The 18,112-nt window shown below is 45.5% G+C and overlaps 1 long non-coding RNA gene across 1 annotated transcript in view; it reads right to left on the bottom strand.

The window, feature by feature from the left end:
• Positions 1–16,553, bottom strand: part of LOC128342535 (uncharacterized) — a 30,268-nt gene extending 13,715 nt beyond the window's left edge. The window contains exons 1-2 of the long non-coding RNA XR_008315055.1: positions 16,306–16,553; positions 15,059–15,204 (exon numbers count right to left, since the gene is read on the bottom strand). This is a non-coding gene — a long non-coding RNA (uncharacterized LOC128342535). The remainder of the gene's footprint in view (positions 1–15,058; positions 15,205–16,305) is intronic.
• Positions 16,554–18,112: the final 1,559 nt, after the last annotated feature.

The following is an 18,112-nucleotide window of genomic DNA, read 5'->3' as shown; positions in this document are numbered from 1 at the left end:
CGCAGGCAAGCCTGGTGCTCCCAAGGCGGCTAGCCCGCCTAAACCACCCTCCCCTTAAATGAGGTTAATGGAACACATTAACCTCATTTCGTTGCTTGTGTGTCACCGTGGTGCTCAGAGATACATGAGTAGACCCCCAGCCAGGAGGCTGCAAGCAGGAAGCTTCACTCACGCAAGGCATTCTGGGACTTCCGGGCGCCACACAGCCCCCGATCCCTGAGGCCCCTGCTGGCTCCATGACGGAGCCAGCAGTCGTGTGGGCGGCTGATCCAGCCACCCAGCTACCAGAGGCTGCTTGTCGGCGGGGAGAGCAGGCTAAGCCGGCTCTCCCCAAAGAACCCCCTCAGGCGCTTCACACATGTCATGTGAAGCACCTCAGTCTATGGCAGCTTCCTATGTTCCTATAGACAGACTAGCAGTTAAATTGTCGCTGCTGAAACATTACTAGGCTGAACTCATGTATATAACACCAAGCCATGGCTCCCTCCTCCCTCTTCTGCTCCTGTCATTCACTCTAATTCCCTCCTTTTTTCAGCCACTCGATACTTTGTTGGCACACTGGAGCCAGCCAACAATGGTTTACCCTTGCCCTCGAAGCAGAACTGGAAACTGTAATGAAACTGTGGTTTCCTGTGGTTTGAGGGAACACGCAAGACTGTTCAGGTGGAATAGCAAACCATGGCCCTGATTAGATGTGTCATCTTTACCTTCACGGACTGGCAGAGGCTTCTCCACGATTGCAGGCCGGAATCTCTCTCAGCCCTATCTTGGAGATCTCATTTACCCTGCATGTTCGCTTTTAAAAATAATATATTAATATTAATATCACGATCAGGATTAGGACTGCTAGGGAAGCTTTTACCCTTTACTTCCATTAGGAGTCCTGGAGGCTATTCACACAGTGGGGCAAAATCGGGCTAGCCCGATTTCGCCCCGTCGTGTGACCCACCGGGTTCAGCTGTGAGACCGGTGGCTCCTAGGCAGGTAACTTGCCTAACTACCCCTGCCCTAAAACCAGGTTTGCGGAACGGGATTTTAAAGATTGTGAGTAGCCACAGCACAGCTCCGCGCTGTGCTTACTCATTAGTAGCCCCCTGGAGGGGAGGTGAAAAGCTACCTCCCGGCTCTGGGGGTCTCCCCAGTATGCCCTGCGCACTCGCGCAGGGCATACTGGAGCTTCCGGGGGCCACGCAGCCCCTGAGCTCCCCAGCCCCCACTGGCTCCATCACTGAGCCAGAAATTGTGTGGGCAGCCAATCCGGCCACCCAGGGCTCCCTCCCTGCTCATGTGCGGGGAGAGTGGGCTTAGCCCACTCTCCCTGCACACTCTCCAAAACCGAGTCTCACTGATTGTGAGTCCCGGCTCCTGGTCTGGATATGGGGCCCTCCACCACCTTCTCCTGCAGGGAAGCTACCATTATCTACAACTCTTCTTAAAAGGAACTGAAATTCAATCTAGTTCTTAAATATAAACCTGGTTTGGGTTTTGATTTTTCATTCTTAATTTGTTTCCCTCTTTTTCAATTTCATTTCATTTTGATTTTCATTTATTTCAGTTTTGTTCATCCACTTATAGAAGTTTCATAATGTTGCTCTTATTCTGTAAGGTTTCTTTTCTGTGTATGACTTTTTTGCCTATCTCTTTTCTTTTTTGCCTTGGAAATGGGTACATGTTCAGGTTCACATCAGAAGAATGTTAGAATCTCTCTCTCTCTCTCTCTCTCTCTCTCTCTCTCTCTCTCTCTCTCATCGATCTTCTCAATGTATTTTATTATTTATTTATTCAATTTCTATACCGCCCTTCCAAAATTTTGATTCTAACCTTCTTTTATTGTGTAGATATCCTTGTATAAGAGACTAGGCTTTGAGTTTGTATACATGTTGAGATGTGCAAATGTTATACCATTACTTTAACCAGTAAGTAAAAGCCACCTAATGGCACAGCGGGAAAGTGACTTGATTAGCAAGCCAGAGGTTGCCGGTTCAAATCCTCGCTGGTATGTTACTCAGACTATGGGAAACACCTATATCGGGCAGCAGCGATATAGGAAGATGCTGAAAGGCATCATCTCATACTGCATGGAAGATGGCAATGGTAAACCCCTCCTGTATTTTACCAAAGACAACCACAGTGCTCTGTGGCACACTTTATCTATACCTAAACCTAGTTTAATGATTCAAAGTCGTTTTTGTGGTTACATGAACTTTTCTTTCCCCTGCCAAGCAAACATCATAAATGGTGGTCTAGAACTAGCCACTGAGATTTATATTGGGTAGTGACGGACAACCTCTTCCTACAGTCTGCGAAGTGACTCCATCGTACTCTGCCTGTGAGTTTTTCAGGGAAACCAATGCTTTTAAAACTTGAATAATTTAATGTATATAACTGTTCCTAAATGCTGCTCCTCTTCCAAGCCCTTGGATAAAGAATGGGTTAAAAGTCTAAATTAAAAACAAAACAAAACAGGTTACGTACAGCTTGATATATACCAAGCAGAATCTAACCACTTACCCATAGCATTGACACATTACAATAGTTGACAGTTTCTCGCCACTGAATGGTTATAATAATAAACTATTCCACAAGCCTATAATTTTGAATCACAAAATTTACCACAAACATAAAGTGCATATGCTACGGAGAAACCATTATGCTCTCCTGGAGATAATAATGATTATCCTGAAACTGAATGCAACATATTAATATAGGGGTGGAAAGAAAAGGGTTGACCTATGCATTGCATACTCTGAAGCAGCACTGTATTCATGGGCAAAGGTTCTGACACATGCATGCCCTGGCATCACACCCTGAGCTTACTGCTCAGACTACTACCAATCAGGGCTCTGCAATGGCAGGGTTGGCACCTGACCAAATGACTACTGGTTGCCTACAACAGTGCCTCCAAGTATTCCCAGGGAACATTCAGGGAAAGGACAGTATGGACAGTTATAGAGAGTTAATCAGCCTAATCCTCTTGCACAGGTGTAGACAGAGGGAAAGCTTGAGAAGCAGCTCCTCATCTACATATTTGGGGAGGGAAAGGAAAAACACTTTCTGGGGTCAGACCTCCCCAAAGGTTGCTCCCAGGACTTCCTCCTTGGATAGCCCGGGAATATTACCTGACCTTTTACCTGGGTAAAAAGGGTGTGAGCATGCCCTTTTACCCAGGTGCTACAGACATGCAAACTGGTTCAACACTGAATGTGTTTGACATCGAACCGATTTGGTTCTATAGTTCAGGGTAGAACCGAACCACCCCCTGTTCGGTCTGACTCCAGACCAAACCCCCTCCCCGGCTGTTCAGGTGGTTTGTGAGTCATTTTTTTTTAAAATAGTACTTACTCCTTCTGGGGGTGCTTCTCCAAGGCCGGGGGGGGGATCTGTGAAGCCCCCCCCAACCTTCCTCATGGCAAAGACTGCCCTGTTTGGGATTCTTCAGCTCTTTCTGGGCCTTTCCCCCTCATTACAGCTATTTTGGAGGCTGCCGCGCATGCACAATGGGCCTCTGCATGGCCTGGGTCAAGGCTGGCAGGGGGAGGGGGAACCTCAGTGGAGCCCAACACCCCACATACATATAAAAATTGCCCGGTCCTGTTTGGGTCCAGTTCAGAATTGAACTGAACTCGTCCAGCCAGTTTGGTGCACACCCCTACCAGGTGCCTAGAGTGCTCAAAACATGGGAGACTCCCTCATTGCACTGTGCTCATTGTGCAGTGCATTGTGGGATATCTGGAGGTCGGGATGCATTTTCTCAGCCTCCAGAACATCATGTGGCTCATGGCAGTGCCAGTCATGTGGGCATGCAAACCTCACCACTGGAAGCACTGCTGGATCGTCTTGCGGGGAGGGAGGTACTCTTCTGCCTTCCCCCAGCCCGCCCACCCTGGTCCAGCAAAAGGTTGTGTGTACAACCTTGATGATTAACATGATATCTGCTGCCATATTATATGATCACTTATATCTGAAGTTCCACATCACATGAGCCAGATGGATTATGGACATTTCCCACATCAGTAGTCCTTTGGAAACTGCAGTGCTAGCACAAAAAGAACGCGTGTCATCTAAGTGGCCCACAGAGTCAGGCACTTCACGTATTACTGGTGGGATGGAAGAGGTGGCCAAAGAGCATCAATCAAACCACAAAGGTGAAGTACATTTTCTCTGCAATGCTCCATATGCTAAAGCGGAGCTGAAAGTTCTCTTAAGATAATGTTCAAGTCAAACTGTGAGGGCTACAGGATCTGTGAAAGATTTTCCAGCCTCTCACCCAGCTCACAGTTTTCCTTCTTGTCTCCAGAGGTGCACCTAAGTAATTTTGGAGCCTGGATCTAAAGGCCTTTGGAGCTCCCCCCACTCCCGCCGCCGCCACTATTTTCAACACATTTTAATGCAACCACACACCCTGGGACTGACTCAAAAAGATTTGGAGGCCCCCAGGGGGTGTGGAGGCCCTGGCCTTTGGCCCCAATGCCGCCCTTCCAAAAATGGCTAAGGGTGGTTTACACAGAGAAATAACAAATAAATATAAACAAGGAAGAATAGAGCCAGATATCTATCTGCTGCTGAACTTCTTCCATGGTTTGATTTCTCTGTCACAGATAAAACTGAGGCTTAATCCAGACAAGCGAGAAGTGCTTCTAATCAGTAGTGCTGCCATACCTGGGGTAGAGCTACAGCCAGTTCTGGAAGGTGTTGCCCCCACCCCCCCAAAAAAGTTAAGTTTGCAATTTGGGAATATTTCTGAAGCCAGCTTTGCTCCTGGATGGCCGGGTGGTGGTTGTGGCCAAGTGTCCATTCACCTGGTTAAAGCTGGTGTGCTGGTGGGAACCATTCTTGGAGAAAGGGAACCAAATATGTTCTCTGAAGATCTTATTTTATGGAGAAGGATGACCAGAACTGGTCATTTATTTATTTATTTTTACATGAATATCCCACTCGTCCTCCAAGGGGAGAAGTCTACAGGTTTGTGTTTAACCCCAAAACAAGGTAGAGTGAGGTAGAGTAGGTTAGGCTGAGAGATACGTGACTGGCCCAGATACACTTAGGGGTGCTTCTCATGATAAGCAAAAATCGGGCTAGCAGAAACTAGCCCGATTTTTGGTGACCGTAAGAACCACTGGGCTCCCAGCCGAACCTGGTGGTTCTGACGATCGGGGAAAATCAGGCTAGGCCTTCCTAGCCCAATTTTTGCCAATTGTCAGAATAGCCCCATCGTGTGAAGCACCTCAGTGAGTTTCATGACTGAATTGAGATTTGAACTTGAGTCTCCCCAGACCTTGTTGAAGGCTGTAATCACTATGCCATGCTGGGTCTCTTATTAAACCTAGGCTTTTTATTTTTAGATCCTGTTTTAAATACTGAATTTTGGGTTGGGAGTTATTGAGGCTGTTCTCATGAGGAGGGGAAACTGGGCTAAAGAAGCCAAGCCCCCATAGTGAGAACCAGTTTCCCCCCATAGTGAGAACCAGTGGGCTCGCAGGTGAGCCCAGTGGTTCTCTGGTGGCTAGCCCGCCAAAGTAGTCCTCCCCTTAGCCCAGGTTAGCAGAACGAGCAATCCACTAACCCGGGTTTTCTGATCATGTGCTGCGACAGTGCACAAACAGTGTGCAAGAAGCCTCCAGATTTGGAGGTCTCTCCAGGATGCCCAGTGTGCTTGCGCGGGGCATCCTGGAACCTCCGGGGGTCACACAGTCCCCGATCCCCACTGCCCCTGTCAGCTCCATGATGGAGCCCGCAGTCGTGTGGGTAGCTGATTCAGGGTGGGCTAAGCCCGCTCTCCCTGCAGAACCCCTTCAGGCACTTCACACCAATCGTGTGAAGTGCCTCTTTGCTGTATTATTGTTTAACCATATTGATTGTGGTGTGCTCTATGATGGTTTTTGACTTTTAGATACCCTAAAGTGCAGTTTTTAACCTTGGGTCCTCAGATGTTGTTGCACTACAATTCCATGAGGTGGGTCTCACGATCCGTGAGACCCGCTTTTTCCCAAACTGCAGGCTTCCATGACATTCCCGCTCTCCCCGCAGCCCGCTCTTCCTGCAGATGATTGCTGGCTCCACATGATTGCTGGCTCCGTGACGGAGCCGGCGGGGGCTGAGGAGCTCAGGGACCACGCGGCCCCCAGAAGCCCCAGTATGCCCTGTGCGAGCATGCAGGGCATAATGGGGAGACCCCCGAAGTTAGGAGGCAGCTTTTTGCATCTCCTCCGGGGGTCTACGTGCGAGTAGCCACGGCACGGAGCCGCGCTGCAGCTACTCATGACCAGAGAGCCCGGTTTTGCAGAGCGCTCGCTCCACAAACCCAGGCTAAGGGCAGGGGTGTTTGAACGGGTTAACCGCTCGAGAACCACCGGGCTCGCAGCCGAGTCTGGTGGTTCTCATGATCGGGAAAAATCAGGCTAAGAATGATGGGGTCTGTCATACAACAACATCTGGGGATCTAAGGTTAAGAAATCCTGCCTTAAAGGATAATAGATTTATTGTATTTTTGTGGACTAGAGCCCACTTGGTTAGATTTGGATCTGATGATGTGAGCTCTAGTCTACAAAAGCTTATGACACAATGAATCTGCTAGTTCTCCAGATGCCACAAGACTCTTTGCTGTTTTTGCTGCAACAGACTAATACAGTTATCCTTCTGGGCAAGCAAAACGAGATGGGAAGATGATCTGCTAAATATATGTAATGTCCTTTGCACACTGTTCAGACCTGCCCAGTAATATCCTCCTATAGTATTCTTTAGAACTGTAAAATTGCAACGTACTGAAGAAATGGCACCACTTATTCTCATCCCATGCAGATTTCAGGTCAAAGGGAACGATTTGCAATGAATAAGCTGGCATTTATGTCCTGCTCATGGAATTCTCCACAAACAATCATTTCCAGACATTCTCCTTTTCAGCATGATAAAAGTACAGTTATTACTCGTTTGTGTTGGTAGAATAGGACACCTTTCCTGCAGAAAGCACTTTGGCTGCAAAGATATTGGTATTTCTCAATATGCAAACCACAGCAGGCCAGTGCATGCAACTAATGGGCTCCATGAGACAGCCTCCTCCACGAATGTGCAGGGAAGCCAGCAGGCTGGCAACTCATCTGGAATGTCATGGAAGTACAAGTTGTATGGCCCGGCCATACAATCACTCTTTGTGATTGGTGGTATGCAGGTAAACATTGATCTTATGATGTCTGCAGATCAAGCCACTATCAGTAACACAGTTGTAGAGGATGACTGAAAAGCTGGCAACCCTGTGTACAGCTCCGAGTCTGTTCATCTCAACTCCAATAATTAATCAGAAAATGGATATGATTAAAGGTTTAAGCGGCAATTCTATGTCAACCTACCTGGGAGTAAGTTGCACTCAAGTTAATGGGACTTCCTTCTGAGCAGGCAAGCACTGGATTACACTGTCAGTGAGATAAAAAATGATGTACTACCCAGGTTGGGGAGCTGTGAGGCTCTTCACACGATGGGGCAAAATCGGGCTAGCGAAGGCTAGCCCGATTTTGCCCCATCGTGTGAACCACCAGGCTCGGCTGCGAGCCCAGTGGTTCCAAGGCGGGTAACCTGCCTAAGTACCCCTGCCCTTAAACCAGGTTTGCAGAACGAGCGCTCTGCAAACCTGGTTTTAATAATCATGAGTAGCTGCAGCATGGCTTCGCGCTGTGGTTACTTATGAGGAAGCCCCCGGAGGGGAGGCAAAAAGCCTCCTCCCAGCTCTGGGGGTCTCACCAGCATGCCCTGCGCACTCGCACAGGGCATGCTGGACCTTCTGGGGGTCGATCGGCCCCCCGCTCCCCCTAGCCCCCGCTGGCTCCATCTCGGAGCTGGCAATCATGTGGGCAGCCGATCCGGCTGCCCAGAGCTCCCTCCCTGCTGGTGAGTGGGGAGAGTGGGCCTAGCCTGCTCTCCCCACTCACCCTGCTAAACCAGGGACCGGGTTTCATGATCCGTGAGACCCGGTTTGGGGCTGTGAGCAGGAACAGTGGGCTAAGCCCGCTCTCCCCGCTCATGAGGGAGCCCTGGGCAGCCGGCTCGGCTACCCACACGATTGCCAGCTCTGAGATGGAGCTGGCGGGAGCTGGAGAGCTGGGGGCTGCACAGCCCCCGGAAGCCCCAGTATGTCCTGCGTGAGAGCGCAGGGCATACTGGGGAGACCCCCGAGCCAAGAGGCGGCTTTTTGCCCCCCGGTCTGGGGTCTACTCATGAGTAGCCGTGGTGTGGAGCCACGCTGCAGCTACTCACAAGCAGATAGCCTGGGTTAGCAGAGCGCTCACTCCGGAAACCCGGGCTAAGTGGTGGGCTACAGGAGCAGGTTAGCCGTTCCAGAACCACGAGGCTCGGCTGCGAGCCCGATGGTTCTGACGATCAACAAAAATCAGGCTAGTGGAGGCTAGCCCTATTTTTGCTGATCGTCAGAATACCCCCTGGGTATCCCTGATCGTGAGGCCCAGCTCTTTGTGTGCTCCCAGTTACTGGTTGTGTGGAAGCAAGGCAGGAGAAAAACCTAGGTAGACGTGATTGTGTGGAAGCAAGGTAGGGGAACCTCTGGGTAGCTTTTCCTGCACACAATCGCTTCTATCCAAGTTTTCCTCTTACCTTGCTTCCACACAACCGAGAACTGGGAGCACACACAGCTCCCAGACCCGGGTAGAACACAGTGAGCCAGGTCTCACGATTAGTGAGATCCGGTTTGTGCAGCAGAGTGGGGAGAGCGGGCTAAGCCTGCTCTCCCCGCAGACAATCAGGGAGGGAGTCCTGGGTGGCCGGATCAGCCTCCAACATGATTGCCGGCTCCATGATGGAGCTGGCGGGGGCTGGGGAGCTCTGGGGGCCACACGGCCCCCAGAAACTACAGTATGCCCTGCGTGAGCACGCAGGGCATACTGGGGAGACCCCTGGAGCCGGGAGGTGACTTTTCACCTCCCCTCCAGGGGTCTACTCGTGAGTAACTGCGGCGCAGAGCCACACCATGGCTACTCATGATCTTTAAAACCAGTTTTGCGGAGTGCTCGCTCTGCAAACCTGGATTTAGGGCAGGGGTGGTTAGGCGGGTTACCCGCCTAGGAACCACCGGGCTCGCAGCCGAGCCCGGTGGTTCATACGCTGGGGCGAAATTGGGGTAGCCTCCGCTTTTGATTGTGTGAATGACCTCTGTGAATTTAAACTTACAGTTCTGTTTTATTATTTTTCTGAAGGCTACATAGGAAACAGCTGAAGGCTATTCTTTACTCCCACCGCACACCAGCCCCTTTCTATTTTGGGAGGGATACTACTGGGGCTAGTGGGCGTTGTCAGCATTCCTGGTGGGGAGGAATTCTCCAAGGCAAACTTTCTGCTCTCCAACACTAAATTCTAGGCGTGATCACAACCTCAGAGCTGGGGAAGGAGTGAAGTTCATTCACTCCCTTCTTCTCCTATCAGCGGGAGCAAAAAGGTCTGAGCTCCCCTCCGGGAGACAGTCAGACCAACAAGCCCATCTCGGCTTATCTCCTCATCAGCAGCCCCTGGCTTAAATAGAGTCCTGCATTTCAGAAACTCCTTCCCTGTTCCAACCTGCTCCATCCTCCCTGGCTGTGCTGGTGTCATGGCCAGCCAAACCCTGGCTCCCAAAAGGGACTTTCTCTAACTCCACCCCCTTCCTTAACATCCCTGCACCTGTTTGCAGCTGTGGAGTTAATATCGTGGCTATTCCCTCTCCACCAAGCTTCGTCTCCTGGGCTGTCCCCGCCCATCCCCCAGCAGCTGTTGCACGTCTCTCCGAGCCCTCCCTGACTCCTGAGAGGTAATTGCTGGGGTGGCCTTGGCATTTGGAGCCCCCGGCTTCCCTTGGCACCCTGCCGTTTGGCTGGGTACACAATCCTGTCTCACGGGGAAGGGGAGGAACTCCCGACAGGCGTATAGCATCATTTTAATAATCAGGGAAGGTCCCTTTATTTTGATAGTTAGTCATCACAGAAAGGATGGGGCTGTAGCTCAGTGATGGAGCATCTGCTGTGCCTACAGAAGGTCATGTGTTCAATCTGTAGTATCTCCAGGTGGTGCTGAGAAAGACTCCTGCCTCAAATCTTGGAGAGTTGCTGCCAGCCAGTGTAGACAATACTGAGCTAGATGGACCAATGGTCTGACTCAGGACAAGGCAGTTTCCAAATTTCTTAGTTCTTCAGACCCACAATTTCATCTCAATGCCTTTGGTTGGTTTGGAACACTTCTCAATAAATATTCAACATCCAGTCTTTCTGATTAGGTTGCCTGCTAACTATTTCCCACAGAGTATAATAATTTTGCATAGGTGTATGTCTGAAACTCAGTTCCCACAACTGTTAGCATATGCCATTTCTAAAGTGACTGCTTGTGAACCTCTGTGACATTTTTATTTATTTATTGTTCCATTTCTATACCGCTTTTCATTAAAATAATCCCAAAGCGGACATTAGCTCAGTTGGGTCAATTTGCACAGAAAACAAGCAGCTTGAAAAGGAGTCTGAGCAAAGTGAATGAATGTCAAAAAAATACAGGAAATGTTTAAGGCAGTTTTGTTTCCGTGGTTTTTTTGTTTTGTTTTTTGTTTTTTAAGTTTAGTAGAAGGGAAACCCTGTTCTGGTGGAAAGAAATGCAAGAGGAATGTTATCTCTTTTCACCACTGCTGTTATCTCCTTCTGTGATTTCTTCTGCCTCGTGATGTAACAGTGGGGATGAAACAGGTTTCTTCCAAGAAAACAAATATGGAAAATTGGGTACCACTAAGTACCCAACCCTCTGTTCTCAGCAGCAAGCCAGTCTGTTCTAGAAGTGTGGGCAGTTCAATACTTCCATCACCAATGAAGTGTAAATAGCCAGAGACTTCTCTGCATTCTCTGTAGACTTCTCTGTAGGTTTGCAATCTACCCAAGGATCCTTTTAAATTGCAAGGCTGAGAGCAGTGTCTAATGGCTACTCAATTGCTAGGTGTTCTTTCTAGGGCTGTCCAGGATATTCCCCAAAGCACTTGCATGCACACTCACCTCTTTTACTCATGTTCTAGGGCTGTTCACTGCTTGATCAGCAGCTTCTTTTGTGCCCCTCCCCCGCTTTTAAGAGTCTTCTTCACAGTGACCATGTAAATCCCACCAATTCAGGATTATGCTGCCAGCTTGAGGATGTCCCAATACCATCATGAAACTGTGTGTCAATCATTTTAATCTATGTGACAATAATGCTATTCCCCAGTCTCATGGTGGGAAGGTGATTTTGCCACCTGATTATAAGAGGCATAAGGCTGCGGGTGGGCTAAGGCGCCTTAGGGGCAGGGAGAAAGGTGGCCAGCAGGGCTGTTTGCACCTCTCCCTTCCCTGCACCTCATCGTGCATTGGGTTTTATCTTCCATCCAAGCGGACAGAATGAGCATTGCTGGTCATCCTATTGGGGGCAGAGTAGGAATTCTTTGTGTCCCAACTGATTGGTCTCTCCCTCCCCCCCCCCCACTTTTTGCCTACTCCATCCTGTCCTCCCTAGCTAGGTCACAGTGGGCAGACTGAATGTGAGCAGGGGATAGCTGTAGGGATATATTGCTGGTGAGCATCTGCATCTTTCAGTAAGGGGTATGGTCAATCAGACCATAATGGTTTGGAATGAGTGCTATGATTGAGTGCCCTCCCTATTTTGGTGTCCCTGCCCACCTCAAAGGCTGAATGGCTTCAGGAGGGTGAAATCTCTGAAATGCCATGACTCCCTTTGGGGGTTGGAGAGGAAGAGCAGGGTCCCAAGTCCTTTCTGAGCTAGGTCTTTAGGAAGGACACTTCCATCTGACCTCCGGCTTGAGTTAGTGACTGTAATTCTTCATGGGGTGGAGCTTAGACCTACAGCAGTATTCAGTCTGAATATGTTAAATAAAGATCCAGCCCTTTTCCCCACAAGTCATTGTCTGTGTTTTTATTGCCTTGCTGTCTTTATATCACAAAGCAAATTTAGTCTGAGAGCAAATGTTTCTGAATGGGATGTGTGCATAGCCAATCAAATTTTGTTAAGAGACCACATCAGAAATTCAGTCCAGAATGATGGTGATGCTTCCTCACTCTAAATGAGTGAACATTTCCCCCCTTCACATCCCCATGAAAAATCGCCAAGAGGGAGCCACCTTTTGCAGCCAGCAACAGCTTTGGAGACAATCACATGCCACACTCCCCCTTTGGCTCAACACTAGCTATTCAGGATGTGCAGAATGTTCTGAGAGCAAAACGTTCCAACTCGAAACAGGACATTTTAAGTGTTTTGAGCTTGTTTACATCCTCTAGAAAAATGGCCGGTTTTGAGCTCTGAACAGAACCAACACCGTTTCAATCAAAACGTTCCGAGTGGCATTTTGGAGGCCTGTTTTCCCCTTGCTGATTGGTTTTCTGGCACTGGCTTCTGATTGGCTTGTAATCTCATTGCTTTTTGGTTGGCTTGTTATCATACAGATCAAGTGTTGTCATGGGCAACTGTGCCCTCATTGGCTGGGGGGAGAGAGGAGGGAGGGGGACACAAAAGGAGGGAATTTCAAAATGAATTCAAAATTTGTGTGTGCACTCTGTGAGTGCAGCTTTTTCTGGCCATAGAGAACAATGGGGAAACTTGAAACACCACATTGTTCTCCATGGGTAGCTGCTAGGGACACCAAAGCAGGTTGTGTGGGGCATGATGGGTGCTACCTACCACCCAACCCACAAAAGAAATGGGCAAGTGGACAAGTTTCCCCATTGTTCCCTATGGCTGAAACACTCAAAATGGTTATTTCATCAAAACATTTCGGCCACTTACATTTTGTTTTGAGTTTGGGACAGAACGCAAAATCCATTTCATACACATCTCTACTAGCTATTTCAAATGCTTGTGTTTTTATTCTCTGTGTGTCCCATCCACCTTAAGGAAATTTTATCTTATATTTACTTACCTGTATTTTTAAAAAATACGGAGGGAACTAACTAGTAAATGGCTGAAGATGTACATCTTTTTAATGATGGAAAAGTGAGGTGAAAGTATGAGTTGCACAAACTCTAGAAATCATTGCATGAAATTTTGCAAGTGTGGCCTCTGAGACTAGTGTCTGATCCCCTTCCAGTTTTCCAAAGACACAAATCTCCAGCCATTTCCACCCAGTTCCCTACATACAGATGCAAGTATGAAAACTTAACTTTGGAAGTGCTCATAAGACAGGACAGGGCACAGTCCCCCGATCCATTATTTAACTTTATAAAATATTTATAAAAAGAGGGCCAAATGCATAAATAAGACAAATACAAGTGTGCATAAAGAAGGGATCATTACACCACATAAAATTACTGAAGGAATCCATCATACAATCAATCCTGGATTTTCTACACGCTGGGAAATCCAGTGCTGAATTTGTCTTCCTGGAAAATTTTGGTTTACATTTAAATGGACAAAGCATAGATAAAATTCATTGCATTTTCATCTCACCTTTAAATAAAACATCCTCAAGCCAACTTCCCTGAATTGTTATACAGAAAAGTTATAAATGGCCACTATGAAGATTTAACTCTCCATTGGGGTTTCCACTACATCATAATGCCCCACAGAGCTCATTCCCCTCTTTATGAAGATTTGTAGACCAACCAGTTAAACACATAATACTGGGTGACTAAGTTACTCCAAAATATTGCCAAGCTGCCAATCCAAGGACAGCTTTCAGGGAGTGATGACCCCAACTGCTAGGTGTTCTGATGGCAGAATAGTTTTGACCATAAGTGGGGATAGGGAAGTATATTCGCAAGATCCTTCACAGCTTCAAAATGGCTCCACATTTTATGTAACAGTTGAGTCTGCTGTGGCTACACTTGTGTTGCTCCATCCAGAAGGAGACAGTGTTACCCCAGTATTTTTCTCAGCAGGGATATAAAATGTAAAAAGCAGGCATGCAACCTTAAACACCCTGTTGGGGCATGGTGAGCCAATCAGGACTTCTCGGTGAATGTATACTGGTTTTAAAGGATGCAGACTGTCATTCACAGCTTGTTGCAGAAAACATTAATGTAGCCACAGCAAATCGCCATGGTAAAATGGGGAGGTGATCTCATAGATTGATTTAACATTGGATATAATGCTAGTTAGAAAAAAAAATCAGCCATGTTTATACACCTGCTTTTACCTACAGGCTGTTATCGTGTGCCCAGCTTTGTGCAAAGAGATCTTTGAGGATGTAGATTTGTGTGCAGGAATGAGGCCACATTCAGTGAAGAAAGATAAGACAGATAATTTTAAGTAGGAGGCCCACAGCATTGTTTAAATGGCAGCTCTTCTTTGTATTTTATAAACAACAATATGACACCATTACAAAAGCTGTTTCATTTAGAACCATCCTACATTCGGCAATTTAATTATTCCCTTAATTATTGAAGCATTTATCATAGTTTTCCAATTGATTCATTGCTGGCTGGCTGCATTTCTTTGACTCATTAATATACTGACAAGTGAATTGACAGCCTTCTTGCTAACCTACAAGAATACTGGGAATAAGAGACTAGGAATCTTGAAAGGGGTGTGTGTATTATTGTAATTAACCAACAAAACCTAGTGGCAAAAGCTTCATTAGAAAGGCAAAGGTGCATAATAATATGTCGGAAAGGCCCAATTATCAGTAGCTTTTATAGTCAAATCTACAAAGTAATATCTTCCTGGGGCAACTTTATTTTATTAGGAAAAAAGCAATAAAGAAATGATTCTTTGTGCAAATAAACCTTCCACAGAATATAGAGACCTAACTCTAAAAATAAATGAATCAATGTCTTCAGATTCAAATTTGGTTTGGCAGTAGTGTTAAAACTCTGGTAACACCTATAAGAATAAATAATACTTTCCAATTGCAAAATGTTGCATTGAATTTTTGTAAAATTTTGAAATTATTGGAAATCACAGTTTTCTTGAAAAGGGAAGGAGCAGCTTTCTTTCCTTAAATCAAACAGGGTGATTTCTTTGCTTCTTGATTCATTCCTGTGCTATAATTCCTCACTTTCCCCAAAACCTGCCTTTTCAATACCATTCCATTCTCTCCATGTTATAGCTTCCCAAATTGGACAGGTACCTTTAACACTGCCTGCTTTGTTGACAGAAGGATGCAGTATCCAGATCTTAGCAGGGGCTTCAGTTCACTGCCCTTGGATACTTCTTGTCTCCATGATCCTGAGCAAATCAACAGCTTCTTTCTCCTCATTTTTCAAGCAAGGGTATCTGCACATAATGGGGAGAATTGGGTGGGGGGAGAGAGTCACAAAATAAGAAGCATGAGTGTTGCTTGAGGTTGAGTGTGTGCCACTGACTGAAGATTGTAGCTTGGAGGAGCAAATCCGTGTAAATCAATACATTTATTTAGCTCACTCACCAACCCTCTCCCCAAGTTAACACCCCAGCACACACAATGCTAGCGAAGGTGATTATCTCTGCTAGCATAATTCCTCTGTAACATCTGCTTTCGCCCATAACACTCCACTAATTTTTCCCTCATTTCATTACACATAATTTTCTTTCAACACAATCTACATGTATTAAGTGGTAATGACTTTCCAGTTAAGAGCAAATCGACGCCAAGGGACACCCCCCACCCCCCCGATTGCCTGCCGTGCCTGACTCCGGCTATTAAAGATAAATTTGGTGTCTCAGAAAGCGGCAGTAAGCTAATCAATCAATTAAGCGGTTAGGACATACATTATCAAAATTCCACAGTGTGGGGGTGCATGAAGGCTTGCTGATATACTTGATATGATTTTAGGGCTAAAAAATAATTTGTAAGTGACCAATGGACACACTTTGAGGTAGAAAGTTTGGATTTAGCATCTTCTGGACTGAAAACACTAAGTATTAAGACTAGTAAATCTGAAGGAGAATCTGTGAAGCATGTGATATTCTAATACTATAAAGAATCCAGTGCACTTACAAGCAGTGTTTTTAAAAAAGCATGAGTACAGAAGAAGATAAATTCTTTGTCGAAACTGTGTAAAGCAAATGGCATTCTGCATTGAGGCAGCCGTTGAAACTTGTCAGAGAGTCTCTGGATATTGCCCAGGTCTCTGAACAGAGATTAATATTCCATAACTTGCTAGGTGCAGTAAAATGGTTTAAGGATAGACTGGCAAGCATACGGTCTCATACAGTTTTAGAATTAAACCATTAGCTTGATTTTGAATGCATACCTTACGTTCAGTTTCTCTAGATGCATGCTTTTCACAGAAACCTTAAAATAATAAGCCGCAAAAACTTTGGAAGAATGCAATGGTCTCCACCATTTAAACAACACCTATAGAGAAAAGTCCAAAACATTTTTTAACTACTCACCGCTATCAGAAGAATATGCACAGATTTAAGCCACAGATGAATTCTGACTTTCTGAATGCAACAAAAACAGACTCTTTAACTGAACAAATAAAGAATGCAAGTTAACAACAAACATACTGGGTTTTTTTTTAAGGCTGCTATTCTTTCCCTGAGAGAGAGAGAAAGAGAGAGAGAGAGAATGAAGGAGGATCTATATTCATTTAAGGTGGTTTTTAATTTCTGTTCTCCAGTCTTGCATCTTGCTTATCAGCTTGTATGTGAGTTTCTTTGCCAAATAATGGTGAGCAAAAGCACACAGCAAAACAGCACTCAGCATTTTGTTTAAAACAAACTCAGTACAGAAAAAGGTGCAAACTTTATTTCCTACAGCATAATAGGACACTAAATAGCAAGGTAGGGTTAAATAGAATATTACAGCAGAGACACCTGCTAATAAAATTGTGAGCCCCTTCATTTTTTATTTTTTTTGGAAGAAACAATCAGTAAATCTTTAAAATAAAAAAAGTGATTGTCACCAGGCTTTGCCAATTACTTTTCCTGTCAGTGTTAACCATTTTGCCTAAAGCTTTGTTATCCTAGTGCTGTAGATATCAGATGAAATGACGTGGGGAAAAACTGCAGACTTTCCTCCAGCTTCCACCCTCCACCTCCTTCTCCCCCCACTTACCCCTACCTTCCTACAAATTGTACTGGAGAATATATAGTACAATTACAGTAGTTAAGGACAAATACTATAACTTTTTACTTTGCAAGATTTTTCAGCAAAACGAAACCAACTCACAAAAACTGGAGGAAAACTTTTGTATACAATTGGTGGTCAAGTTAAGAAAAGTCATGTATCTTTTTTGTTGTTATTGTTTTCTACATTTCCTCAGGTAAATGTGTTATGCTAATTTCAGAAATGAGAATGAGAAGGAACAGAGCTTTCTTTCTATGAACTCATTCTTAAAATCTGAAGGTAAACATCTGCTATCATCCCAAGTTAAAGTTAAATACAATGGAATATGAACTAATCATGACTACTATTAAAACACAGTATCTTTTGAAAGAAACCAAGAAGGCATGCCTCAATAATCTTTTGTTTTCCTTGTTGCATTTTGTATTTGATAGCTTCCTGTTCATAGGTATTAAAACACCTACCCACTAAAACAGTTTCAGTTTTTAAATATATATTTTTGTTCCTCCCCCACTCACTCACGCACTTCCCATCCCTCTAATTTCCATATGGGGTCATGTATTTATGACATAAAATATTACAGTGCTGTACCTTCATTTGAGTTGTTAGGATCAATCTAGTTAGACTGATTGTAAATGTGGCCTTACTTTACTTGAAAAGATGTGAAGATATGCAACTATGATTTTTTAAAAAAAATATTTTTTAAACCTAACTCTGGAAGCATTAATTGAACTTCTGAATGGATTTTGTAAAATTCTGATTTTCCCTAGATTTGATAGATTTTGGTCATTTTAGTCTCTTTCCCCACTCTAAAATATCTTTCTGGTCTATATACAAATAAGCCCCCACAAAACCTCTTGGCCATTTTGCCCAGCACTGGCAAACTCAAAACTTGTGGCTTTTGTTAAAGTTTTAGTTTGCAAAGTTCTGGCAAGTTTTGTGGAGACAACAGAGCCCCCTTTTATTTTATTTTATTTTTTAACAGTGGCCAAATAAGGCGATTTCGGGTTGTTGTTTTTGTTTACTTGAATTGGAGAAAACACCCACCTTAAGCCCGCCCTCTATCTGGTTCAGTAGCACCTCCATACTCCAATAAACCGTTTTCATTCCATCTGGCGTGCTTTTGCTCTG

Source organism: Hemicordylus capensis, chromosome 1 (assembly GCF_027244095.1).
Source record: "Hemicordylus capensis ecotype Gifberg chromosome 1, rHemCap1.1.pri, whole genome shotgun sequence".
Taxonomy (NCBI): Eukaryota; Metazoa; Chordata; class Lepidosauria; order Squamata; family Cordylidae; genus Hemicordylus; species Hemicordylus capensis.
The sequence above is the reverse complement of the archived record's forward strand: the minus strand, read 5'-3'. Positions and strand labels throughout refer to the sequence as shown.